We start from the raw sequence: 27,806 nt of genomic DNA on the forward strand, positions 1-27,806 counted from the left end.
CAAGAAATATTTTCCTTGGAAACTCAAAGCCAATGTGCAGATGTAGAAGATGTTACTACAATACCAGAAGTGACCTGAGGTGGCCCTGTGCAGCCTCTCAGGCTCCCAATCCCACCCCAGTGGCAGGTGAGTTGTTGTCCATGTGGTAAGAAATGAATGATCAGCCTCTGCACAACTTCCTCTCTCCAGCTCTCTGTGTCTCATTCCATGTCAGCAGGAATGTCCTCAGCTTCAAGCCCAGTCAGATCGGGTGTGCTCTCTTAACCCCTATTTCTCTCTCATGTTTGAGAGATATTTTCATTAAGCATAAGACTCTGCACTGACAATGTCTTTAGTGCCTTAAACTTGTAATTCCACGGTTTTAGGGCCTTAATTCTTCTTATGAGAAATCAACCATCACTTATATGCTTGTCTCTTGTATTTAATTCGCTTTCAAAAATTCAGTTGTTTAATTTTTTTTCCTTTGATTGATTTTTCAGCAGTTTAACCAAGGTGGCAGAAATACATTTCAGGTGTCACAGCCTATGAAAGGAATTTATTGGCTCACAAGGGTCATTCAGCATCAGGTACAGCTGTATCCAGGTGCCTGTGGCTCTGGGCTCTTCTTCTTACTGTTGGCACAAGCTTCTCTCTTCTGATCTCCAGTGGAGATCATAGTCACAGGCTGAAGATTTACCCTCTGAGCAACCATCCTGGAAAGACAAGCACTCTCCACAGAGCTCCAGAGGAGGGAGGCCTTGGATCCTGATATTTACTCTGCTTTGTGAGGCCGGCGCCATGTGACTGTCGACTTCTGGCCAGGGCATGAGGGTTTGGGCTGGGGAGAAAGGTGAGAGGGACAGTCCCCGTGCCTCCTGGACTGAGGACAGGAAGCATATTTCTCAGGTGGAAATGAAAAGAGAGAGGGAATGTTGCACACGCAAAATTTATGGCCATGAACCCGAAGCCAGCTTATTCAGCTGTCTAAATTCCATGAGAAAAAAAGATTTCCTTTCCCAATCTCTTTCATTAACCAGGCTATTTGGAACCCTCCTTTCGTGGGACTTGGCAGATTTAATTGCTTTCTGGTCTTCAATATTTATGCCAACAAGTTCAACTGTGTTTAAAACTCAGATGTTTTGAGTCTTGGTCTGTGTGTCCGGTGCCTCCCGAGGACTGGAGGTGGCTGTGCACACGGCACGGAGATGGGTGAGCCCTCAGGAGGTCACCACTGTTCCCTCCACCCCTGTCTATGCTCTAACACCTCCAGCCAGGGACCCAGGAGAAAGGAGCCAGGGACACATACATGGCTGTGCAGGGAGCCCCTGAACCCCTGGTGAGCTGTCCCTGGTCCTGAAACAGTTCTCCAGAAAGGTCTGCTGCCGGGGACCGTGGATGTGTGGGTTCTTTAGGGAGTGAGTGTGGCCATCTGGGATGTGATGCTGGGTCTCACTGCAATGTCCTGTGTTACTGAGGAAGACTCGGGGTGGGACAGCCCTCCACATCCTACCCCTCAGGTGCAGCATCTCCTGTTAGCTCCCCAGCCTCCGTGATTCACATGGAAGCGAATATGCCCAGAGTTTTTTTTCCTGTCACACTGCACACCACTTCCGTCTTGCCTACCAGGGCTGGTGTTCTAGGGAGCTTTCAGCCTTCAGGCAAAAAGGGAGCCTTTCTCTATGTCCATGGGCCCTTGAAAATTTCGGGGCCCCACACCATGCCCTGCTAAGGACGCTTCTGTGATTTCCTCCAGCATCAGAGGGGGTGAGCTCAGCATCCCCACCCAGAGAATGAGCACCTGGTAAGCAGGGTCCCTGGGACTCTCAGGGAGATCTGGTCTCTGTTTGGAACAGAGAGGTTCTCTGCATAGTGACTCAGAGTCAGCAGGGGACAGGGGTCCCAGCAAGTCCAGTATGGACATTCTCTGTATAAGGGATTCTCCTAGAGCCCCTGCACTTTGTAGTGAGTGTGAGGGAAGGAAGTGTGAAATTTCCACCCACCTCCCTGAAGGGGTGGAGCTGACCTCTCACCATAATCCCAGTGTGAGTCCATTTCCAGTTTCTGTAGTGGAACACCTGAGACTGGATACTTCATAAAGAAGAGAGGTTCATTTAGAGCACAGCTTGGGAGGCTGAAGGTGCACGACCAGGTGGCCCTGTCTGTTAGCCCCTGGTTAGGCCCCGTGGCTGGATGATACCATGGCCAATAGCAGCATAGTGGGGACACATGCGAGAGGAAGATACACAGGTTGAGGCTGGAAGTCACACACAGGAGGGACCAGATGCACCCTTTGTAGAATAACTTGGGAGAGAGACTAGCCAGCAGCCCAGGAGCTGCCTGGATCCCTTCTGAAGGCAGAGTCCCCGGTTGCCTCTGGCAACCTCCTTCCACTTCGCCACACTTCCCACGTGTGGTCTGGTGATGTCCCCCCCACAGCACTGCCCCACAGATACCCTGGTGGCACCCAGTCCCCTCTCCCACCTGTCTCCCCACAGTGACAGGGTGTGCCTGATGCTGTGTAAGCTTCGCAGTGCTTCTGCTGCTTCCCGGAAGTCCTCTTCAGATGTTTTGGCTTCCCTGCTTCCGCTTTGGGGACTCTGCAGCCATGCTGAGGTGACAGGAGTAGCCTCCAACCTGGCTCTGCAGTTACAGGTGACAAGAAAAGTCTTTATCCAAGGACCCTGGCTCTCCCAGTCTCTGGGACAGTGGAGAACCAGGTGTGTGAGCCACAGAGAAGACATCACCTGAGAATTGATTGTGCACCCGATACTCCAACCCTGCTCCCTGGCTCAGCTCTTGGGGCCCCTGCCCTGGAGGCCACTCCAAGTGCAATGCAGCTGCTGCCCGCCTTTGCTAGAACCATCTCCACATGGCCCTGCTTCTTCCTCCATTAGCTGACATCACACCCAGGGAGCACGCACGGGGCTGTGGCACCCTGTGTCATATGCCCCAGTCCAGGAGGGGTTGAGGGCAGCAAACACTGCACCATCTGGAACCTTCTGTCTCTGGAGCACCCCAGCCCTGCATCTCTGCATGGGCATCCTCATCCTTAGCCCCTGGAAAGGGGCTAAGAGGCTGTGGTGGAGATGAGTCAGGTGCAATGTCTGCTGCATGCAGCATGGCAGTCAGGTGACCCCCCCCAAAGACAATGGGTCCTAGAGCTTGGGGCCAGTGCATGGGGACCTGATGTGGCTGAAGAGACCTTGGACTTTAAAATGAGATGGGAAGGTGGCCCCTGGTGATCCTGGGGGCCCCAGTGAAAGCAGTGAGTCTGTGTAAGAAGGAACTGGAGGTGGCGTGACTATAGAAAGAAAGAAGGGTACAAAGGAAGCAAGGGGCCAACGAGGTGAGGAAGAGGCCAGTAGCCAAGGAATACAGGTGGCTTGGTGCTGTAGGAAAAGCCAGGGACGCAGGTTCTGCCCCAGAGCCTCCAGAAAGAGCTAAGTTTTTAAGACTTAACCCGAGAATCTTATTTTGAGCTTCTGGCCTGCAGTTCTGTGGGATCATCAGTTTGTGCTGTCTCAAGCCACCAGCTCTGGTAATTTGTTTCGGCAGCCACAGGAAACTAACACACCCTCTAGACATCTGCAGGTTGCATGAAGCAGAGACCATTTCCTGTCCCATCTGTGATCTACAGTGCTTGGGAACAGCAGGGTCCTGGGGAGGAGGGGGAGGAGAATGAGGAGGGGGAGGGGAGAGGGGGGGGAAGAGGAAGGGGACACTTGCTCTGCAGCCAGTGGGGACATCCAGCTGCTCTGCGGGGGAAACAATAACCTGCACAGGAGGAGGAAGAGGAGAAGGAAGAGGGGGGAAACAAGGGGGAGGAGGAAGAAGAGGACACAGCAGGGGAGAGAGTTCTTTGCAAACCTCCCCAGGGGCAGCAGGAGAGGAGAAGCTGCCTGGGGGAAGAGGAAGGGGACACTTGCTCTGCAGCCAGTGGGGACATCCAGCTGCTCTGCGGGGGAAACAATAACCTGCACAGGAGGAGGAAGAGGAGAAGGAAGAGGGGGGAAACAAGGGGGAGGAGGAAGAAGAGGACACAGCAGGGGAGAGAGTTCTTTGCAAACCTCCCCAGGGGCAGCAGGAGAGGAGAAGCTGCCTGGGGGCAGCAAACCTCTCAGAGCTCAGAATGGAAATTAAATCAGGCTGAAGGGCTTAGGGAGTCCTAGGGAACAAAAACATCCTGAGAGGAATTGTTGGGTAAATAGCTCCTCAACCAGCTGGGAGATGCATTAGGCGGTCCCATGCTGCTTCTGACCCTGTGACTCTGGAGCTCCTTGGGGAGGAAAAGGTCCCCAGTCTTCAGGGATTGGGGCTGCAGAAGCAGCACTGTGGAAATTCCCTAGGCCAACAGGGTGCTCTGCAATTGGGGCTCCCTAATGTCTCCATTCCTGGGTGCAGAGAGCAGAGTGGGGTTTGTGGCTTTGTCAAACACAGGCCGCGAGGAGCGGGACAGCATGGACATGTGGCTTGCAGCTTCCCAGGGCCCCATCCACTCACAGAACAGGCAACACTTTTCCAGCTGTGTCCAGAGTCCCCTCTTCTGGGTGCACCTGCTGAGAGTAGTTCAATGCTGGTGCACTGCATGGGGGTGCAGGGCAAGGGGCTTCTCGGAGGGGCTCCCGCCTGTCAGAGGCCCTCACTACTTGCGCTCTCACTCGACCATGCGAGCTTCACTACAGTGGGCTGCCAGTGGCCTCATCACTTGCCCGATGTCTGGTCTGCCTTGTTGTGATGAGGGCTTCATGGAAACCCCTGGCTTCTACCCTGTCCCCAGCCTCGCTGCACTCCCACGGGGCCTTGTTCTAGCTCCTCCAGGCAACGATCCCTTCCTGAAATACAGAAGCCTGCCTGCTTGTGATCTGCCCCTGCCCTGTGACCCAGACTCCCCAGGAACTCACTTGTGCTCTCTGAACTCTGAGGAGGGGAGGTGTCATCTTCCTGGGGTTTTGGACTTCCACAAGAAAGGACATCCACCAGCAAGGCCTCTGTTTCTTGCTCATCCTTGGTGGCTTCTCCTGTCTGTGCCTCCTAGGAGGGGCCTTGGGGCCTGCTGCCTGCAGGGTGGGTGGCAGGGCTGTGTCCTGAGGGTTTGGGGTCCCCATTCCCCACCCTAGTTCTTGCCCTGCCAAGGGCTGTGGTCCGAGTTATGAACCCATACCGCCCTGTGCTCTGATTCTGCTTTTAGCAGCGATGCTGCTGACGTTTTGAGGCCCAAACTCTGTTTCTGTATCTTCATGCATCCAGCCTGGTCTGAGATGAAAGCAGCTGCCGCTCGACCTGAGTTCCCCCTGCACAGCTCCATCGAGAGGGCTGGGCATGCTAATCGGCATGCATCTCCAGCTAGGAGGGACTCTAGTTTTCCATTTTAAACACACAAGTGCACAATGAACAAGTTGAACGTTTATTGCAATAACTTGTAAACAGAAAGTCCCAGGACTATTTGTTGAAGTGGTTAAGTGAATTCAGCGGGGTATCTATGGGATTGTTTTTAAGTGTAGAGTCCTGTGGCTCTGAACTCCCTGGGGCTGGTTCCAGTGATTAACAGGCATTGGCAGCTCAGAAGGAAGTGAAGCTGTTGGGGTTACCTGTGTTTATTTCCCCAGAAAATGTCATTACCGATTGGATTTGCTATGCCACATGCCAACAAGGTGCTTATATCCCTGGGACTCATGTTAATCAGCATTCCAGGGAAGGTACCCAGGGAGAGGAGGAGGAGGAGATGGAGGAGGAGGAGGACATGAATTCTAGTTTTCTCTCCCACTCCCATCTTCCTTCTTGCACCTGGGCTTTCATTGCTACAGTGTCGACTCTGCAAGTTAGACTGCCCCATTCTGACTTTCAGTGACATCACCACGTTTAACTTCAACGTCAAAAGAACCCAAATTTAACAAGCAGTTGGAACCAAAGGTTTTGGTGGATAAATCCATCTGAATTTCATTATTCTGTGTGCGCACAGCCAGAGTGGGCTGGATTAAGGAGCTGGATTCTGTAGTGAGCCCCAGGAAGAACCCGGGGCTCCTTCGTTGGCACCCATCTGGGTCTGGGTAGAGCTTTCCAGGGTGGTGCATGGGCTTTAGGGTATAAGAAGCAAAGAATGTCCTTTTCCCAGACAGGATTCTGACTGGCAGCGATCAGAAGTTCTGGATCGTTTCCTCAAAGAATCCGCTTCAGAATTTCAGGAAAATTGAGAGTTTGGAAGAGCGGAACTTAAGATCTCAGAAGAAGTATATTATGCAGTTGGAGACTTGCACAGCGACATCAAGTATGACGCTGATGAACACGCATCTCGGCGCCTTGAGCGTGAGCCATGGGCGCAGTTTTGATTTCCAGGGAGGAAACGGATGGAAGACAGACACGGCTGGTCTGATTTCATCCACCTGTGGCCGAGGATGGAGGCCGACTGAGCGCTCTCATTCCCTGACACTTTGGGGGACGTCAAATCAAAAACTCAGCCTTGTTGAAAGCATTAAATCTGCCATCCAGACTTTGCCAGACGATGGGGACCGCTGAGTTCACGGCCTGGTTCTCTGTGCAGAGCCTGCACAGCGCGCTCCCCTCCAGGGGCACCAGGTGGAGGAACCCAGGGGTTAGGAGTCGGGTCTCGGGTCCCTCGAGAGGCAGGGGCGTGGAAGGCCCTGCTGGAGGTCCTGGCATGCGCGGGGAGCCATCTGTGCACGGCTAAGAAAGGACTCCGGAGATCCTCTCACGGAAGACGTGGCGCTCTAGTTGCCCTGATTATGGGGTGCAGGGAGGAAATAGCCATGAACATGCCAAGGGGGACCCGGCTGTCATTTCCAATCATTTTGCCTCCCGGTAAACTGTTTTCAAGGAGGAAGAAGGGGAGAGCTTGAAGCTTGAGCAAAAGCAGCTGAGCAAGAAACAGATGTGTTGAGCGGCACTATGGCAACGCGGAGGCAGTCACTGCGGACTCGGAGGGCTCCTATCCAAGGTCAGGGGCGCAACACGTAACATCTTGCACTGTGCGTGTTGACAGCGGGTGACACGGCTGCGGGCTGGCAGGACAGCGGGAAGTGGATCTTCGCGAGCTGTCAAAAGGAGATTATCCCAGGGCTCTGGATTTCACATAGCCTGGAAAGCAATGTTTGTAAGTGCTGGGGGTATATTTTGGAATAAGTTACATGGATATGGATTCATATACATATACACATACATATATATGTGCATACTTATTTCCCTAAGCTTCTGACTACGGTTTTGCAGGAATATTGAAAAGCATAGAAATGAGCAAACATACTATTTCAACAAACATAAGTGAATTTTTTCCTCCATTCCTTTTAAAATTTTTATTCCTATTTTCAGAATGGCTCCTCCTAAATTTTTCAGATTAGACGTGAAATAGAGATCCTCCTACCTCAGCCTTCCTAAGCTTTGGAATTCCAGGTGGAAAATTTTTCATCATTCTTGTTATATAAAAGCCCAACCCCTCCCTATTGACCTATTTCCATAGGACCTCATTCCTCTGTTAACTTTGCCTGTGTCAGAACTGGGCATTAGGAGATGTCCTTCACAAGGGCAGTGAGATTCGAACCTGGAATATCTGAGGTAGGGTTTTTTTTGGTGGGGGTGAGACAGGGTCTCACTATGTAGTTGAGACTGATCTGCTACTCACTAAGTAGCCCAGGCTGGTCTTGAACTCACAGCGATCCTCCTGAGTCAGCCTCCCCAGTGCTGGGATTACAGGCGTGAGCCACCACGCCCAGCTTGAGGCAGGTTTTTTATTCAGTGCCTATGGCCATACGATTCCTCACAGAGACCAGCCAACTTTGGCACAGGATGTGGGCACTTCACAGACTGAAGCTGTTGGAAAGTGGAAGGCGCCAGATGCCCCAGCACCACTCAGGGTGCAGGCGCCGGAGGGCACAGGTGAGTCAGTTCATCCTTGTGCACTTTGCTAGCCAACCCTGGGGGTCTGGGCCGTGTCATGCACAATCCCAGTGCCCAGCGCTGTTCTGGCTTCCTGACAGTGGGAGAGGGGGAGGAAAGTCCTTTCCGACATCCAATCACAGCTTCTGAGGCTGAAACCATGTGGTGCCCACCCTGTGCACCCCTGGGACCTTGGGAAAGGCAGCGTGACAGGAAAGATGCAAGATAAGAGGAGCACTGGGCTTCTGACCTGCCAAGCCCAATATTAATTTAAATTGGAGGAGATAACACAGCCTTTATCGGGGAGACGATGGAGGTTATCTGCTGTGAAATAGTCTCTGCTCTCTTGTTAGCTACTGAGAAGAAAGAGGCAGGAGAAGAGTTTTTTTGCACAGACCTGGGAGTAATTAACAGGCCAGGGGGCTGCAGCGCTGTGGGCCAGGGACCCCCTCACTGCCCATGGTGTCCTGGCCTCCCGGGACGGGCCTGACACACGTGAGGCAGGCTCAGGTCTGCAGGAGCTCTGGAAGCACCATTTCCTGACATGAATTTAAAAATGAATCTTGCCATCTCTCCCAATACCCAGCAAATTCCCACCTTGTGGGCTCAGTCCCAAAGAAGAGTAATGATTGGGTGTCACTCAAAGTGCCACTGTGTGCCCAGTACCAGGGAGGCCGGAGGCACAGGAAGCTGGAGTCACTAGTGAGGGGGCTGATAGCTCCCATGCGCAGGTCCAAGCTCTGATGGGGTGAGACAGGGGCAGAACCCGGCTCTGGAGGCCTCCAGGTCAGAGCCCTGAAGCCATGGTCAGAGAGTGCACCAGGCAGCACCAGGCCTGGCCAGCTCCTCTGTGCTCTTCAGATCCTCCAAATAGGCAGACGAAATAAAACCACGCCTGTCATGCAAAGGAAGCCGTAGGTTGAGCCCTCCACTCCCGTTGCCAAGCAGCTCCCACTGGGAAGCCCCTTCTGTCCCTTTGTGGGCCCGGCGACCTCGGGGTAACAGGAGACTTCTGCCCTCCACCTCCACCTTCCTGCCTTCTGGCTTCATGGGAGCTTGGGCGCCAGTGTTTCCCGGCTCCTCCCGACACCCGGGGAACCCCAGCATCCTCGACCGGCTCTGCGATCTCTGCTCATGTTTAACCAGCGCAGGAACTGCGGTCTCAGACCACATTTGAGGCTGTTTCATATTTTAACGGCAGCCCCAGACTGTCTTCCCACCACACGATTAATCCATGACGAATGGTTCTCTCCTCTTCCCACATTTTCCCCCGGGGGTTATTGATGCTGTGGGGAGGAAAGCGTTGGAGAAGATGCGGTATCCTCACCGCGTTAGAGCTGTCTGGTAGGCACAGGAGATGGGTAGGGAGACAGAAGAACCGGCGGTGAGTGGGAACAGAAGTGCTCTCCGCCTTCCTAGACCTGAGTGTGGCTTTGCTAGTTCTTCGCTGAGGTCATGCGTCGGGTCAGCTGTTTGTCTTCTCTCTGTCCGGGGATCTTGGGACCAGGTTATCTTGGTTAAGCTGGTTCTCCCTGTCAGGACCGGCAATCGGCTCCACGGCCGGACTGTCTAGTTAGAGAGGAATGTGTTATTTGCCGAATTGGGTTTGGCTGAACAAGGGCCAACAAATCCCCTCTGAATTAGAAAGAAAGTAGATTTATTAGGGACAGACTCTCTAGCAGAGGATCTCACAGCTATTTAAGCCAAATTGCCCTGAAGTCAAATGTAATAAACAGTAGTTTCCACCCAGAGCGGGAGTGAGATGGAGACTGGTGCGTTGGTTGAGTTTCTTAGAACAGAAGGTTCTGAATGTGAATGGAGCCCAGGGGAAAATGTGCACTGTGGAATTGTGGTTGGTTTTCTCCAAATGTCCTGACTGCTCTGGCATCAAGAAATTCTGGAAGTGATGAGTTACCACAGTGACTCGTTGCAGTCCCTGCCCAAGTTTCTCTCCCTCTCCCTGCTCCCCAAGGCTCCCAGCCCAGTACTGAGTTCTGCTATGAGATGTCCCCACCTTTTAACCCAGACTTATGGCCACATCTCCCTGCACATGCTCAGACTCCAGATAACGACCTTCTGCATGTCCCTCTAATCCAAGCTTCACTGTCCCAGGCCTCTTTTCTGTTAGAAACACCTCTAGCCCCAGCAATTCTGTATCCAAATATATTCATTCTTCTCTCATTCACACAAGCAGTCCTTACTCTACACCTTGCTTGGAAAGACTATTAAGAACTCTCAGAGCACTTTGCACAAGAACTAAGATGTCCTATGTGGTCAACAAAGACTTACTGACTCAATGAATGAAAGAACAACTGTGTGGCTTGCTGTTAGATTGCTAACTGCTTCTGCGTGTTTGGAAGCTCCTTACTGGTAGTGTACATATGTTACTTCTACCTCTCCTCTCCAAACCGCAGGCGACTGGCTCATTGTTTAGAATCCAACACAAAGAAGGCTGAAGTCAATCAGGCCTGAACAATTCCACCAGCTGGATTAGCCGTTGTCATTTCCTAAAATCTGAACAATCCAAGGGCCCCTGTGAACCATCAGTGGCTAGTACATGGTCGGTGATTCACTGTCTGTGACAAACAGTCAAGAGCTCTAATATTTCTAATTCTCCTCATTCATCACCTGAGTCAAGGAGGAGCAGCGCATCCAGTGTTGATGCGGCTCTAATATTCTGCTCCAGCCTTTTCTGAGAAGCTGTTGACTTGGGATGGGCTGGACTCCAGGTCTGCACCCCTGTCCTGAAGCTGAGGTCCTTATGGGGCATCAGGAGCTTTCAGGGCCGCAGCTGCCCCACTGCGGTGGGAAATCCTCATCAAGGGAACCCTGTCCAGGGTACTATGAGCATAAGTCCCAGGAACTAGAAAGGACAGCCAGCTTCTGGGAGGACGACAGAATGCAGGAGGGTCTGGGATTGAAGGCCCACAAGGAGCAGCTGGGAGCCAGGCACTCGGAGGCTCAGACCCAGCCTTTCAGAGACCAGAGTCCCCATGGAGCAGATACTGGATTTGTAAATGCCCCAGGTGTTCCTTCCATGTGCAGCCAAAGTTTCCCTAAACTCTACCTAGTATCAGGACACCTTCCCAGGGAAGAAGGAGAATTTAGAAAGCCGAAACAGTGCTCCTGTCCCCTTAGCACGCTGCAGGTGCTTGATAAGCTCTGTCGCTTAAAGAAATCAGTGAACACAACCTTGAAGATGGTAACCAGTGAGTTATTTCTATAGCGAGGACCACAGAAGTGAATGTTTTGTTAAAATGACAAGGTACTGTAAATTTCCTGTCACAAAATGCTATTGTTGTGAGCATCTTGAGAGAAGACAATAGCAGGTGGCTAACAGTTATCCTAACAGGAGGGTGCTTCTGCTCACCTAGGAAGGTTCGCAGGGGGATCTGAGACTTCCCCAGGGCCCAGCAGCTTCACTCAGACACCCTGTCATGGAGTGTCACCCTCGTGTCCCTGCAAGTCAGGTCCTAACTGTGCTCTGATACAGAGGCGAGGCCAAACTGAGGGGCTCTCCAATTGCTGACCTCAAGGGTTCCTGAAGGACAGAAGGGCAGCTGAGTCTTCACCCACGATGGCTAGCATGCGTATGTCCTTCCCTAAGCATTTCCCTGCCATTCTGGAAGGTTGTTTTCCATATCATGCACTTGGGATGCAGGGGAGAGCCCTTTCTCCTCCAGCGGACAGTTTGTCTCTGCTTTCACTTGCTTTCAGTGGTTACTTATAGCTTTAGAAATCAAAATCCAAAAACATCCATCCAGCCAAGCTTCATGAAAACAAGGACCCTGGAGCTTGTCACGTGGTGGTATGATTGGAAAATAAGGTGAACATCTACATTTTAAAACATTACTTCAGTAAAAGACACATTGCCACTGATTCCCCACCAAACATGGCCCTGGCTCCAAGTACACTTCTTGCTACTCTCAGAAGCAGTTCTGGAGCCCTCCTCCATGCCTTTTTTCTTGCGTGCTGATGTGGCTGCCTCAGTCCCCCGAATCAGCTCAAAATATCTACATTTTGCAATCATTTTGACTTTGGGAAAGAGCCAGAAGTCACACAGTGACAGACCCATTGAATGATTTGGATGAGGATGTACTGTAATGTTTTTTTAAGCTGCCTTTTTGTTGGATTGATTGGCAGCAGCATTCATCATATTTTTTAATCCTACCTTGTAAAGACACTCATGAAAAGACATCCGGAACTGCTTCAGAAAGTGGCAGGAGGAATGGGATAAATTAGTCTGAAGTGAGGGGAAGGATTCTAAGGGGGATTCATGGCACTGTGTCCTTTATTATAATGACTCACTTCTATTTTAAAGTTCAAGTTCATACAGGAAATGGGCCCCAGCAGAAATCTTCATTTCCTGTCAGTCAGGCTGCTCTGGCCACTCTTCAGAGACACTTGGAGTTCTCAGAGGATGATCAGAAACCCTGGGTTCATGCAGGGCTGGGAAGACACCTCTGTCACCAGGCAGATGAAAACCTCATTGTTCCGAAGGAGTTGGGTGGACCATGCAGAAGGTCTCCTGCGGCTGGGGGATCCTGGCCCCCAGAAGAAATGCTCCTCTTCAGGAATCTTAAAAGCAAGACTAGAAAGGTTGGAACTGGTCCTGCCTAAATATCCACCACTCAGGGATGTGTAACCCATGTTACATGTAAAAGCCAATAATAAATCACCATATACAGGAAAAGTGGAGCATATAAAAAAACTAAGGAGGACAAATAACTAATTAAAATTGTACTAGAACTGATACAGGCTATGTAATTAGCAGACAAGGACATTAAAATAACTATTAGGATTCTATTCTAAGCTCAAAAAGTTAAGACATTTAAGATGTGTGTGTGTGTGTGTGTGTGTGTGTGTGTGTGTGTGTGTGTGTGTGTGTGTGTGTGTGTGTGTGTGTGTGTGTGTGTGTGTGTGTGTGTGTGTGTGTGTGTGTGTGTGTGTTTAAGACATCAAATTTCTGGAGAGGAAAATAGCAATGTCTGAGATGAAAATTTCTTTAGATGAGATTCATAGCCAATTGGACACAGCAGAACAAAATATTAATGAATCTTCAAGCAATAATAAAGAATACCCAAAATGAACTCCACAAAGAAAAAATAAGAAAAAAAGAACACTCATGAGGTGTAAGTCAACTTCAGGTGGCCTACTATTCATCCAGTGGGAGGTCCTGAAGGAGGGGAGAGGAAGGGACAGAAAAAAAAATATTTGAAGAAAATGGACCAAATTTTTTCACATTTGGTGAAAATTCTAGATCCATGGATCCCATAAAGCTCAACAAACTAAAGAACTATGAAACACAAGAAACATGTGATTACAAAAGAGATGAAGGCTCATCATACAATTAAGATGTTCAGAATCAGCAATAAAGAAAAAAACACTTGAAAGCAACTAGAAGCACATATGTACAGTGGGACAGAAATAAGGACAACAACAGATTTGTAGTCAAACATAGTCCTCTTTATATTGCTGTTGAAAAAACTACCAACTTAGAATTATGTAACCAGTGAAAGTGTGTCTATAAAATTAGGGCAAAATAAAGATTTTTCCAGACAGACAAAAGCTGAAATAATTCATCAGCAGCAGATGTGCACTAGAGAATTACTAAAGGGGTGGGTTTGGGCAGAAAGAAGCTGAAAATAGAAGGAAGTGTAGATCCATCCTGACATCAGAGAATTCCAGAAAGTAACTATGACAGTAAGCAGGCACCTTCTATCATTCAAATCTCTTTAAAACCAAGTTGACTACTTAAATTATAATAACAATGTACCTTGGGGTTCTTAGATATAAAAAATAAAATGCATAGTAAGAATAGCATCAAAGCCAGGAGGGAGAGGAGGGGAGTATGCTATTTTAAGTTTCTTATACCTGGTGCCTAACACCGCAAAGTGAGGAGATATACCGTCATAAGCTAAAAATGTATATTGTAGACAACAAAGTGATTACTAAGTTTAAAAAAGAACTGAAATGAATAAGACTGTGAAGGAGATAAAATAGTATTAATCCAAACCAAGAAAAATAGGGGGAATAGATAGAAGACATAGAATACAAAGAACAAGCTGATAGACTTGAGCTTAAGTACAATGATCAGATTAAAAGTAAATCAGATTAAAAGCAGGCATTGTTACTGTTAAGGACTGAGCAGTGTGTCACCATTAAATCCACTCTCTGAAGTCCTGGTCCTTAGTGTGATGGTATTAGGAGCTGAGGTCTTTAGAAGATAATTTTGGTCATGAAAATCACTAGGTAGACTCTCTTTGGGGTGCCCTAACAAAGGGGACCCCAGAGAGCCCCACAGCCCTCTCTGTACCACATAGGAGGTGATGGGAAGTCAGAAGCCTTCAATCTGCATGAGAGATAGCACAGAAACCCCACCCTCAGTCTTCTAGCATCTAGAACTGTGTTCTGTATGAGCTACCTGCTCTGTGGTGTTTCGTTACAGCAAATGAACTTATTCATACACAGTCAGCTCATATTAAAAACTAAGGCCCAACAGTATGCTGCCTATAAGAGACCTACTTTAAATATAAAGACATGAATAGGTCACAGGTTAAAGAAATAGAAACAGAAGGACTGTGCTAAGAGTAATCCAAAGAAAGTTGAAGTGGCCATGATGCAATGCAGCAGTACTCAGGATAAAAGAACGAGCTGTGGGTGTGACCAACACCATCACTGAGTCTCAAAATAATGAGAAGCCAGATCCCTAAAATCCACTTATATAAACTTTTGGAAACCCAGAATGAATGTAATAGAAAGCTGACCTGCTAGCTGCCTGAGGGCAAGGATTGCAGGAAGGAGGACTCACAGAGTCCAGATATGGGCGAGGAAGCAGGGCAAGACACTGAGCAAGTCTCCTTGCCCTTGATTCTGACAATGGCTACACTGGCTGTGCACATACCATCACAGATCAAACTGTGCACCTTAAATAGGCATCATTTACTGTATAAGAAATGTATTTGAATTATGGTTAGTTATTAAAACATTCATAACCTCTTACTGCTGCAGATTTTAATTTAATTTGTCTAGGGGATAGTATGGTTTTAACTGTGTCTTCCCAAATCCATTACCAAAGCCCCAGTATCACCATACTTGGAGAAAGGAGTCATGAAGGTTAAGTGGGTTCTTAACGGTGAGCCCTGAGCCCATGAAAATGAGATCCCCAGGAGAAGTGGAACAGGCACCAGAGTTGTGCTCATGTGCAGAAGAGGACTTTAGGACCCAGAAAGAAGGTGGCCTTGCAAGCCAAGGACAGAGGCCTCCCCATGTTGCAGCCCTTTAGGCACCTAGACTTTGGATCTCTCCCTCCAGAACTCCGAGGGAATATTTGCTGTTAGAGTGCCTCAGTCATGGCGCTCATTATGGCAGCTTGAAGATGCTGCTATGGGGGGTTCACAGGAGCAGGGCTGCAGAAGCTGTCTCTGGGAGATTCACCGGGGAGCCATGATGGGACCACTAGCATGGGGCAGTGTTGAGTTGGGCTTGTCAGGTGCTCGTTCTGACCCCGCATCAAGACTCCATTGATCGACCGGGGAGTTCCCACTTCCTTCTGTGTCTGGGTCTAGACTCACAAAGGCGAAATCTTCTTGCACAGCAATTGGTCAAAAAGTTTAATTGTCAGAGCAGAACTTTTCCTTCATGGAGCTCAACAATATGGGTGAGTGCTCTGTCCTAGGTCAGGTTACAGATGGGGCAGTTCCGACATCAATAATGGGCCTGGTGGGATGAGAGGTACAACTTCCTGTCATTGAAATTTCATAGCCTCTCGCACAGGCACATGTATCTTAACCAAGCATGGTGCTTTCAGCCAGCCAAATCTCTTGATGTGGCTGAGTTATAACAAGTTCCCAATGTCCTATGTATTTATATTCTTATGTTTACAAACACAGCAGCATGCAATTTAAGTAAGAACGACTAAATTATTTGGAAAACATTCAGGTTTCCAAAAATGACTGCAAAGAATTTGAGCTGCAGGATTAAGAGGCAGGTTCAGCCTGAGCCTTTGAGCCAAGAGCAATAATTAGAGCATGCATAATAAAAATGGGTTTTAATTAAATATGTCTTTGAATAAGAAAGAAGTTTATGAAGTGTAGTGCATATAGAAAGCCTTCAGAATGGCGTGATAATATCCAGGAAATAACCGACATACTGGAGTTTAAAAATGGAACTCATTTTAAAGCAAATCCAACAGAAACAACACTAACTTCCTGCAGTACAGGCTGCTTTATTCCATTCTTTGGTGAAATACTCTGAACGTCTTCATGGGAGTTTCTCCAGGGGCTGCGTGGGGTCCTGGGTCTCCTCCGTCTCATTTTGCCTCAAGTGCTCTGTCCAGCACAAGCTGAGCACATGGCAAAAATCTGCATGACTGATCTTTGAGCAAACACAGAACTTTTTTTGCTTAACATAAAGGGTCAGATGGAGAAAAGTTACGGGCTGTCACTTTAATATTTTATGCATAAAAAGCACCATTTATCACCTAGGTACATGGCTCTGTTATATTGTTTCCGATGAAGATGGTCCTAGATGAATGTTTAATGACAGAACATGGTGTCTCTGCAGATTTAGAATCTGCAAATTAGGCTAGCCATCCCCGTCAGAAACATCTGTCTGCTTCCATATGTGTCTCTCATAGATGGGGAGAGGTGATCTTTCCCTGGGTCCCTGCAGATGTGCGGTTCCATTTGGTAGCTTCTGAAAGTACTGTTCCGAATCCTAATGGCAACCAAGCATTTAGGCTCTGCGGAATGTGCCAGCTTGATTTCCTCGCAGCTCCAAATTGACACGCTGGGGAGCTGCTGTCTTTGTCGATGAAAGGTTGGGAAAGGGAGGCTCTGTGCCTGGTGAGATGTGCACCACTGTACTTGAAAACAATGGACAATATCATCTCCTGGGGATCTGGGGACACTGTCAGTGAGCCCCTCCAAAGTTGCAGCCCACCAGCAGGCTCACATTCCTTAAGGCAAAAACTCAAAGATAAAAGGAAACTTGGAACGTGAGGCGCTGCCCCCCACCACACACACACTCAAGCAGTAGCCAGTGGACTTCTTTTAAAATTCTAAATTCATTCCCAAACGCACTTCCTATTTGGCAAATCACTTCTGGCTCATTCAGATTGCACACAATGTAATACAGAAAACATCTACTTGCTATGACAATGCCCGTGATGTACTGTCTCCTTCTATGAATAAACAGTAGCTTGGGGCAAAGACAGGCATTGCTTACCCACTCATAGGGACTGGAATTACAGCGGAACTCTAAATGGACAGTACTTATGGTAATTCGTTAAAAACCACTGACAGAAACAAAGACCTCAGTAGAATAGCACCATTCAGACTTCAGCCTTCATCAAGACGGGTGCTACCAATTCTCCAAGGAAGTGGTCTTTATCGTTTCTTACTCACCTTCCAAATGAGGGGAGCACCTGCTGCTGCTTTGGCATCTGGATCCTGGCTGCTCCCTGGGGCTCCTGCCCTGTCATACCCACTGTGGAGATGTTCCCCTGGGATCAAGGTGGGGTCTACACCCTCCTTCCCCTCTCCTCTGCCCCTGGGAAAAGGCCTCTGGGTCCTCTTTGGCCTCCTTCCACCGGCTCTCCATATTGAAGCCAAGATGCTGTTGGTGCTTCCTGTCATTCTCACTGGACTTTGAACAAAATGCAAACATCCTTTCATGGCCAAAAGACCTTCAGGGCCACCCTCACCGGGCCCTTCCGGTGCCTCCTGTTATTCCTGCCCTGGCTGCCCTTCCCTCCTACAGCCTCCCCTGAGGCTGCTCAGCAAGTTACTCTCACCCCCACCTCCTGCCATGGGATCCCTGCCATGGACACCTGCTGTGTTCCTGTCAGTCAGTCTCAGGTACCAGGGACCCAGGTGCTATCTGTCCTTGCAAGGACAGCCTAGCCCCAGCACCCAGCATGGTGTCTCGTACAGAACACCCCTCAATCCATAATGACAACTGCATGATCCAGGATGTGTGGCAGCTAAAGCCCTTTGGCTAGGAGAAGCTCCCACCACGCCGATATCCAAGGACTGTCTTCCCCCGGGCACCCTTGGGAGTCGACTTCACACCTGAAATCTTTGAGCAGCCAACTCCTAGGTACAGCATGTGTGGTGTTGCATGTAGCCTGCCCACCTCCCACAGACTCCATTTCATCTCCAGGCTCCTGTAAATCTTACGTAAAGGGTTGGCATCCTACATGGCTTAGGGAATGATTGCTAGGAAAATGTCTGCAACTTTTTGGCATGGATGCGATTCTTTTACTGAGCATTCTCATCACAGTGGGTGCTCTCATGGGTGTGGGAGCCACCACTAAGAAGAGCTCACCAGCACAACCGAAGAAGGGGGCCTAGGGTGCAGTACTGTCCCTTTCTAGCTCTGACTCTGCTTTCACTGGCAGGTTGGGAAGATGGAAGAGGAGAACAAGGGCAAATACAATCAGTTCCAGCTGGAGCTCGGTCCCCAGCAGCACAGGAGACAACAGACCAGGGAGCTGTGTAAAGTCACAGCCATTTCATGGTGAAGTTGATAAGCCACTGTAAAAGGGTGCGGCCTGCAGTGGGCTAGGTTATGGGCCTGTCAGTGGTGGTTGTTTTGAAGCAGCCCTGACACAAAGCCATTCACACAGAGAATTTGCTTTCCTTCACAGTACAGTACCTGACACTGAACATCCGTCTTATGACTGGGTGAGAGTCGAGCCCTGAGTTCATCCTTCCTCTGTGGAATTTGCATCTTTGGACTTGGGTACCAAAAGCAGGGCTCCCAAAGCCACGTCACTGACTGCTCCCCTGTGTGTGTGTATGCAGGGGACCTACGTGAGCATTCAATTCAGGTCTGGTCAGTATATGAACTCAGGCTGGGGCAGGAAGGTTACCTGTGACCCTGAGGCTCAGGGTTAGCTTCCAGAAACCACACATATTAAGAAATCAAAAAAGTGACGAGGGACAATGGATTAATATTCTGACACAGAATCATCATTTCAAAACCCAATTTCTTCCACTCAGTACAAATAAAGCAAATAACTCTATAGAGGAATGGACATAAAACATAATAGTCCATAGAAACAAACCCAGATGACCAAAACAAATACAAAGGTGTTATTATCTTGGTCTCTTTGGGCTGCTGTGTGAACACATCTTCAACTAGGAAGCTTGGGAATACAGAAATTTGTCTCTTATAGTTCCGGAGGTTGGAAGCCCAGGGTTCCATTTCCAGCAGATTGGAAGTCTGGTGAGGGCCCTCAACCCGCAGGTGGTGCCTGCATCACGGTGTCCTTACAGGGTGGAGGAATGAGCAGGCTGGCTGGGGTCTCCCTGTTGGGCACTAAGCCCATTCTTGACTGGATCATCTCCTGAGGGCTCCACCTCCTAAACCATCCCCTTGGGGCTAAAATCACAGCACATGCTTTGGGAGGTGACCTACCAAGCATTCACACCATGAGATACTCATTCTCTTCTGGAGCTGTGCTCTCAAACTGCACGTCTTCTTGAGCCAATCCTGATGGCCCTGCCCCTCTAGAACCCAGGTGGGTGTGTCATGCAGGACCCGACAGAGAAGCATCAAGTTGGAAGCCCTGTCGCAGCTTCCTGTGGGAGGACGTGCCCGGCCTGAGATCCAGTAACTCCCTCTTCCGGGTGGATTCTGAGGTGCGCTTGAACCTGTGCTCCCGGAAGTCCCAGCGTGATCGCTGTAGTGCTCCATGGCCTGGCGCCATTGTATCCTCTGATATGCGCTGTCACCAGCTCCCACAACCGCGGGGTACACAGCTGTGACCCGGCACAGCATGAGGCTGGCCAAGGAACAGCAGGGGAACACCGACAAAGGTCACAGGAGAACCGCAAAAAAAAAAAAAAAAAAAAAAAAAAAAAAAGTTTTAACTCCATGTCTCAGAAAAGACAGCATTCACCTTTTAGCATAATTCCTTTCCACTTTTCTAGGGATGTGTGCACTCTGTACTTCTTTTTACCAAATGATGCTCTCATCGCACAGCGTGAAGCTCTCCTTCTCTTTTCCAGACATGAATTCGCCTCACACACCCTTCCCCACGCTGCCAGCATTCTGCAGAGCTCGTTCTCCCGACGGTGCCTGACGGACTCTCCTCTCAGGGGTTTTTGGGTCTCACTTGAACTGAGTCTGCCCTGAGAGTGATTTTCCACCACGGGGCACTGGTCACTGTCAGTGCACAGATAAGACACGGCTGAATTAATTCCCTAAGTGCCCAGGTGCTTCTAGAAAAGATTAGAGGTGAATTAAAGGGATGGGAAATAGAATAGCTGTGCGGTGAAATCTGTGGGAATGATTTGAGGGCAGAGGAGAAGGAAGAAAGTTAATTGCATCTGAGAAGATCTCAGGCTAAGACGAGCTCTGACAATGGGGCAAAAAGCCGTGCTGGGATCTCCTGTTAGGCAGGACAGCGGTGCCCAAACAGGCAGAAGCTGTGCTGTCTGTGCATCTTCTTCTCCAAGCATCCGACACGAGAGTCCCCATATCAGGGACTCAATGTGGAGGGACAAGCAGGGCCTGCTCCCTGTGAGGTGGCCGGGGAGCGGTGGGCTCTGAGGCAGAGCAGTGGGCTCTGAGGCAGTAGTCCTGGCTGAGTCCCTGGCTCCAGGGGTGGGGAGGCAGGGCTGCCATTTGTCACACTCTTGGCCTCTCTCTGAGTCCTACAAATCCAACCTCAGGTCCCTTCCCTGGGAAATCTTGCCTGGCCCCTGTCCCGTTGCACTTTCTGCAGAGCAGGAGCCAGTGCCACCCCTGTGCCCCTTGGTGGTCACCCCGTGGGTCACTGGGCCAGTGCCACAGCTGTAGCTCCCCATGCGCCCTCTGCTCCTCGTGGGGAGCCCTCCACTCCAGTGGCGTGTGACCCACGGGGTCACCCTTGGCACACGTGGAATGGACACCGTGCTCCGCGTCTCCCACAGGGGGCTTTAGGCCGGGGTTCCCTGGAGGGTTGGATCCCCAGCTTCTGTCCCTGATGCCTCCCAGGTGCTGTCTGCTGCCATCCCAGGACTGCTCCCCACGAAGAAGCCCGGGTTGGGCGAGCCTGTGGAATGGGTTCCTCCAACGAGGTGGGCGCCCAGGTCCTCGCCGCTCCCTGGAGCCAGTGTACGTCCCGAGGTGGCTCAAAGCCCGAAGCCTACTGCACTGCTATCCGGGGCCGCAAGCCAGATGCACCTGTTCACTCGTCCATGCATTTGCAGTGGCAGAAAATGCTGCCCACACAGCCAGCAGTCTGGCGTGAGTTAGGGAGGCCCTAGGCACCTCCTGCTGGCCCAAGGTGCTTTTTGCCATCCTCAGGTCGTGATCCTGAGCCCCATGCGGAGGGTCCGGGCCTGGGACCCACATTTACTGCTCGGCTCGGAAGTGGTTCCTGTCTATAAAACCAGAGACTGACCATAGATTAGTAAGTGCCACAAAGTGTCTTAAATTCTTAACTGCTTGCTCAATTAGGCGGAAAAACATAACAGTGTCTAATGGTGGAGCGACCAGGCTTTGTGCAGAGTGTTAGATTTAAAGACCTCGCTGGTTTATGGAGGGGAAAGCGGGGCTGGCTCTGACTGCGGCTGCAGGGACCTGCTGGCCTGCCCGTCCTGGGTCCCTGCTGTCCCCAGGGGTGTCCCAGCCAGAGCTGGGGTTCCACATGGACTGCACTGCAGCCTGTGGACCCCTTACAATTCACACCCCACAGGTCTTGTCATCGCTTGCCTATCAGACAGACCCCACAGGCTCTGTCCCTGTCACTGTCATACCTATAGGGTGTGCTCCCTGCCACTACCATGAGACCCTACAGCCGGCTCTTCTTTCCCCATTAGGATTTTGTCCCTACCCCTTCCCCAGCCTGATTTAGCCTTACACAGGGCTCATTTTCTCTGCTCAACCACACCGACTTCTTTTTTGGATCCCAAGAACATCAGACAGTTCCTACTCCAGGACCTTTGCACTCTCCATTTCCCTCTGCTTGTGATGCCCTTTACCCAGATATCAGCCTGCTCCATTCCTTCATATTTCCCAGCTAGCCTCTTAAAAATGTCATAGGTCCAGTACATTTGTCTTCTTTCTTTACTTCCCCTGGAACTAAAAGCATCCTGCGCATCTCACTCATTTGTCCCTCATTGCTAGAATGCACCTCCTCCAGGCCAGCGGCTGCTCTCCTCTCCTCAGTCATGACTTCGTTCTCTCCCCACAGCAGAATCTGGTCCGGAGCTGGCTCTGCATGAGGCAGCATGTCCCGCTGTGAGCCATGCCGCACAGGCTGCATGAACATCAGAGCAGAAGTTGTTGCCGGTGAGCACCCAGTCCCCGGGCACCTGCGAGCTGGAGTTCTGACGTCACCCTCCCTCCTCCGAGCTGGGGACACCTGGGAAGGGGCTGCCCATGCTGCCCAGTGTCCCTGTGCGTGGGGTACCACATGGGGCCATCATCTCTGTCTCAAGGAGGAGCTCTTGGCCAGCTTCCTGAGGACACCATACCCCTGGAGGATGAACATTGCCTGCCTGTCTCTTAAAACTCTTCCCACAATTCAATTTGGAAAGTGCTTCCTTGCCTTCCCTCACTGGCCTCCTCCCTTCTGCACCAGGCCGACATAATTGAGGTATCAGTGGCTGGACCCATGGCTGCCACTTTGTGTCAGAGAGGCACAGCCAGCATTCAAATGCACATTAAGGGCCAGGGCTCACACTGAAGATGCAATCATGTGCCGGGTGCTGAAGGAGGCACTCTGCTTGCAGCGTCATATAATTTGGCCCAGAAAGACTAAGAATAGCCACACTCAGATTTCTGCAACAAGGTGGCTGTTAACTTTCTGCCTGAGGAAGTCTCCAGGTGTGGTGCCTGGGCTGATGGACGGCAAGAGAGCCCCTCCCTCTGACCCCGTGGAGCCCTGTCCACTGCATGGTAATGAGCAGGACAGAGGGAAGGACAGTCAGTCTTTTGTGGACGCTCTCTCTAGAGGAAGAGCGATTTGTCATCTATGGGCCTGGTGGAGTTACACTGTTTCCTCTCAAGATAAATCTAAATGAATCTTTAATGACAGACCCCTGGATCTGGACAGACTCAGAAGCTGCAAATTAAACTGGCTGTCTCCATCTGGAATGCTGGTTTCTTTCCAGAACTACCTTCTACCCGCAGAGCCCAGGGCCGCACAGGGTCCCTGCAGATGTGTGGCACAGCTGCAGGAAGGAGGCCCCTGTGTGCTTGTCACATGAAGAGAGAGCCCCACAAGAGATGTCTCAGACCCTGAGTTCAGACCAAACCGTCGTCCCTGCTGGTGGTGGCTTTTGACCCACGTCCTTGACCCCAGCCCACCTCTCCATTTATCCGCTCTGTGAAGCACTGTGTGCTTTTGAAACAGATCGGACCCTCCTAGCACTCCAACTCCTGCAGTGCCTTTCCACCCTGCTCACCTCTCCAGGGTCCTGTGGGCTGTCTTTGGGGATCAGGATCACCCCTCCATAGTCACATGGACACGTGAGGGCCCCCAGCTCATGTCTCCTCCCAGCTCCCCCATCCTTGTCCTTTTGGCTCTGCCCCTCTGGGACAGGGCACTCAGACCGCATGGCACTGAGGCCAACCCTGATTCTGTGTGGGGTCACTTTGCGCCTGTGGCCTCTGTGCCCAGGAAACTGCAGGAGCAGGAGCTGTGCACCTCCCTGTGCACTCAGTGGGCACCTGTGACCCTCATGAGCTGCATGGGGCCGGCAAAGCCGTGCTGCTGCCAGGCGAATGATGACCACTACTTGTCAGCTCTCTGCACCCTTCTCTCCTGAGTTCGTCTAGTGAAATTTGAAAGATAAATATTTAACCCAAAGCTCACGATAGAAGAAGAATTGTGCAGCCGCAGGAGCCCCAGGTGTGGTGCTGGCGTGACTCATGGCCAGCTGGGTGTCCTTGGGCGAGCCGACCCCCATCACTGCTCTTCACACCCCAAAAGCCAAGCAGAGAGACAGCGCAGGCTCTGCCTCCCCTCAAAAGCCCAGGGCCATGGGAGAAGCCACCGGCCTCCAGAGGGCTGCAGATGTGGGAGCCAGCCTGCTGTTCTTGGCTTCCACGGAGTCCGAGCACTGCACCACATCTATAGCTTGGAGGACTTTGGAAGTGGGTGCCGTGCAGCCTGGACACTGGATTCGGGTGAAGGCAAATGGGATGTGTGTCCCGGGTGTGGCAGGGAAGGACAGGAGCGGTGTCCTTGGGCCCAGGTGTGCACCTGGGCTGTGGGGAGGACTGGCCCTTACATTTCACTCAGGCTCCTGGGAAAGGCCCGTGCAGCACAGGGCTGTGAGAGGCTGCAGCCCCTGACCTGCAGGGGATCCCTGACTCCTGGCCACTAAGGTGTGATGCAGACTCTTCCAGGCCCTTGTGATCCACTGGTGGGTGGAGAGGACCATGAGGAAGACTGCGAGGCCCCAGCAGAGCCACAGGAAGAAATGAGAAGGGATTGGTGTCCCCATCTTGGGGAGCCAGCGTTGACACCCACAGATGACAACAGGTACATTTCAGGGACTGTGTCTCCTGAGAAGCCTGTCTGATGTCCAGTTATATTTTGGAAATTATGCAATTTGAAAAATGCTAGCTTAGTAAAGACTCCTGTAGGACACTTTGCCTTCTGGTTTTGGTCACACAGGGTCCTGGATGGCTCCTTCCCTCCCGTGCTCTGGCTGCAGCAGGTGACAGCACACATAGCCTTTGGCAGCTGGGCCAACTGCACAGGTGGATTTCCCAGAACTGCCTTGGTGATTCCTATGCCTGTTTCCTCTTCAAAGGGACAAAATGATGATTAGGATAAAAATGAATCTGGAGAGGGAATTTCTGCTTAGAAGAACCTTGCTGTTTCTCTCCATTTCTTAGAGTTCTCCTGAGACTGGCAGAGAACACACACACACACACACACACACACAGACATTCACACACGTGTGCACATGCTCAGACATGGCAGGAAAACTGGAGTCAGATTTTGGCTCACTCATTAAATAATCAATGCTTCCAAATTATTAAATTATCCCAGGAAGAGAAGGAGCACACTACCAGCTGGGAAACGCCAGAGGGGAAGAAAGTAATCCCGCTCTGCCTGGAAGGGACCCGGAGTCAGAGCGGCAGGAGAAAGTGACAGGGTGACCATGGCCTCCTGCCAACCTCTCCTTACTCATCCAGACTGTGTGTGAGAAGATGCTCATTTTGAAGTTAAATCCAAAAGCCCATTGAAAGAGTCCATAGACTCAGAGCCGTGGGTCTCCAGGGCAGGAGTCTTCGTGCGCCTGCAGATTAGATCCAGTTGCAGCTGTGTGTCATTTCTCCTTGTAACGGGACCAGGAGTGTCATGGGGCAGAGATGCCCTGCTCCTAGGAGGCCACACCTACTGGCATTGCCAGGCGTGGCAGGCTGGGCTGGTTGCTCCATCACTTCTGGCCGCCTCTCCCTGGCCCCTGCGCCTTGGCCGTTGGAGGAATTATACCGACAAGCACTGCTCCCCTTGCACTGTGGGTTTGTGGATGGCCCGGGCCTGGGAGCAAGATCTGGAGTGGATTCTCCACAGAAAGCACTGCATGAAGACAGCGGCCCCATTGACTTCTGGGCCAGGCCGGGATCTGCTGCTGTATTCTTTGTGGTTCTGCAGGGGCTATTGGGAAAGGCTGGGCTGTGCCCGGGGGAAAAAATGCTTCATTGCCTGTGACGTTCACAAGCACGTGTGGGACGAGTGTGTCCCTGTAGCTGTGTGTGCAGACCCCTCCCTTGCATACTGTCCCAGGACCCTAGCCCCAGTGGGAGGCATTAGCAGGGGGCCCAGCAGTTGCATTGGTGTCCAGGCCCAGGTAAGCACATCCGGGGGTGGCACAGAGCTTCTGGGCTTTGGGAGTGGTCCCAGCATCCGGGTCACGGTGTAGGCTGGCTCACACAGGTATCCTGCGCTCTCCCAACAACCGCTCGATGACCAAAGACCTAGCCTGGGGAGGGTCTCCGGCCACGACATGGGTGCTGCACTCAGTCAGGGGTCAACCCCTGGCCACTTGGCTTCCAGTGCCACCTTCCATTAGCTTCAGAGCAAGGACAGAGCCTGTCGCCCCAGCCGGGAGCCGATGGGCCTCTGCCTGCTGCCCGCTGTCTGTACCTCTGAGGCGCAGGGCACCGCCTTGATGTTCAGCTTGGCCTCGGTGTTTTATCACAGGGCCCGCAGGGCAGGCTGTGATGCCGCAGAAGCTGCGAATTTGTCCTATGCGCGAACACCACTCTAGAGTCAGCCGCCAGCCCACTCTGGTTTACAAGCAAAGCAGGTTTCCTGGCGGGACCCCGGCCAAGGTACAGTATTTATTCTGCTCAAAGAGTTTTTGTCCCCCGTGGGCCAGAGCAGGCTGCTTCCCAGGGTCTGTGGGGGCTGTTAAACCGGAGCCTCCAGCCCCTGGGCTTCTCCGCCTCCCTCCCTCCGCCCATCTCCTGCCTCGCTCTCTTTCCCTCATCACTCACATATTCTGAAACAGAAACGAATATGCAAAAGGCACTTTCTGTTTTAATCAGGTTTGGGGGAAAATATGTCTAACATGCCACTTTGCCCGTGGATAAAATGTTTGACATTTACCAGACTGCCACGAATCCTGTCTAACATCTCCATTTTCAAATGCCACTCCACAGCCTCCATCGGCAGGGTTTGAAAACCACTTGTTCTATCAAGTGTGATCATTTCTGAAAATATTAAGCAGAATCCTGAATCATTTAGGGTTGTGGGTAATTGTGCTGGCATACAAATCCCCCCTCAGGAGGGAGGAAGTCAGATATCCCCATGTGCAGGCACAGGAAGGGAAGAGGAAGTGGACCAGGCCTGAGCCCTGCCTCCCTCTCCTGCCCAGAGTGTCGCTGTCCCCCAAGCTCAGGGTCCTTGAGCACCTCAGGGTGTGGCCCGGAAGCTGCTGACAGCTGGAATCTGCACCTGGGCAGTGGGAAGGACCTGAGTCCCCAGTGCAGGACCTGCCACCTTCGCCTGGTCAGCTCACCAGGCCACCGTCCCCGCTTCCTTTCTATGCTGGGGGTTTCCATTTCTCCCACCCCATTCCAAGGAGGCCTGGACGTGAGCGGGCAAAGGCAGCTAATTGTGGATGACGTGGCCCAGACAGAGCTTTCCAGAGGCTCCATGGCCCACTGTCCTTTCATCCCTTTCGTCTAAGAAGCCATGGAAAGGAATGCAGGCTCGGGTAGCTCCAGATCCGGGGTCACTCTGAGTGCGCCCCCTTTTGTTCAGGAGAGTTCCCCGCCACTAGAGGCTGGGATACCTGTCTGTGAGAAAGACAGAGAGGAGCCCTGCAATCAAGGGGCCGGGATTGAATGACTCAGTCCTAGAGGCACGTAATAGGGAGCTATAGTAGATTATGAGCAAGGGGTGGCTTCAAAGTGGTGCTCAAGGGGGACAGACTGCTCCAGCCATTCTGGGTATGAGGCAACAAGAGGCAGGCAAGGGTCCTCGTCCCTGAGTCCCTGAACTTCAGGGCTGGGGTGGAGAGGAGACCCAGGGAAGATGTAGGATATGGACAGAAGGCTGAGGTTGGAATGGCCGTGTGAGGACGCCAGGAGCCGGCCAGTGGGGGGAACAGTGGCACAGTGTGGCCTGGGTGTGAGCAACTGCTTATTGGAGGGATGGGGCTGCACTGTGCTTATGGTGCTGGAACGACCTTGAAGTTTTGTCCCTTGGCTGCAAGGGAGGCCGCAGTGGCTAACCAGCAAGTTCACTGTCTCCTCCTCCCTGCACGTCAGGTGCCAACCTCCGGGTGCAGAGGGGACTGCACACCTGTGCACATGCAGCTCCCAGGAGCGGGGATTTCTGTGCACCACATTTAGATCTTGGCTCAGCTTCTGTTTTGAATGGACTTGGCCACTCTGACATGCTGATGGCACATGTGTGTTTCACTTTGGGAGAAGACCCTGTGTGTGTGTGTGTGTGTGTGTGTGTGTGTGTGTGT

The sequence above is a fragment of the Fukomys damarensis genome, unplaced genomic scaffold (assembly GCF_012274545.1).
Source record: "Fukomys damarensis isolate Sample0158 unplaced genomic scaffold, DMR_v1.0_HiC HiC_scaffold_23, whole genome shotgun sequence".
Classification (NCBI taxonomy): Eukaryota; Metazoa; Chordata; class Mammalia; order Rodentia; family Bathyergidae; genus Fukomys; species Fukomys damarensis.